General features: G+C 38.9%; 1 pseudogene; it reads left to right on the top strand.

The window, feature by feature from the left end:
• Positions 1–253: 253 nt before the first annotated feature.
• On the top strand, positions 254–399 carry LOC132240430 (small nucleolar RNA U3; annotated as a pseudogene).
• The last annotated feature ends 494 nt before the right edge of the window (positions 400–893 follow it).

Genomic DNA, 893 nt, shown 5'->3' with positions numbered 1-893 from the left:
CTGTGATTCTCCAGGATACCAGATTGTCAGGAAACTGTCATTCATTTATTCGACACATATGTGTTCAACTCATCCTAGTTTGCCTGAGACTTTCCTATTATAGCACTGAATGCCCCACATCTTGGGAAACTCTCAGTCAAATCCTCTAATAATTACTCCTAGGATCTGGGCCTGAGCAACAGGGTCATTCACTGTGATAGAAATAACCTGGGGAGGAAGCAGTAGGACAGTGTAATTAATATTTCTTTTTTTGAAGACTAGACCTTCAGGGATCACCTCTAGAGTGTGTTACTGGAGAGCTTTCTTTGAACATTATAGAGCACCCGAAACCACGAGGAAGAAGTATAAAAAAAAACACCAGATTTCTTTTTTGAGATGCTTACTAGCTATCCAAGTAGTAGGGGGTTAAAGGAATTCCAACTTGAATTGACTGATATTGCCAAGGGAGTGAGCATAATAGAGGACCTATAGACAGCCCTTTTAGGGAGTTTTGTTATGAAAGAAGTTCTCAAACAAGTAGCTGCCTGAGCACACTCACTGAATACCTATTATATGCGATGACCTGGATATTCTGAAACAGGCCTCCGGTGGCGGGAAAAGCCATTTTATAAAATGTAGTAAAAGGCTTTTTCTCTTAAGGAATATCATATCCAAAGCCAGCATCTCCCAATTCTAGTTTTTAATCCAATCAAGTCGCAATTTTCTACACAAAATCAATGGTTTCTGGTTCAAAATGGTCTCTGACTAGAAAATTCAATACAACCTCAATCAACCTATCACTAAGATACCCAGAAAGGCAATTTCTTTAAAAGACTCACCACAACTTTGGAAACCAAGACTGTCAGAAAACATAAAAACATAATGCGTGAGGCACTGACACTAATTATTAAGTG

This window comes from Myotis daubentonii, chromosome 8 (genome assembly GCF_963259705.1).
Source record: "Myotis daubentonii chromosome 8, mMyoDau2.1, whole genome shotgun sequence".
In the NCBI taxonomy this organism is placed as follows: domain Eukaryota; kingdom Metazoa; phylum Chordata; class Mammalia; order Chiroptera; family Vespertilionidae; genus Myotis; species Myotis daubentonii.
Note: the sequence above shows the minus strand (reverse complement) of the source record. Positions and strands in the feature narration are given on the sequence as shown.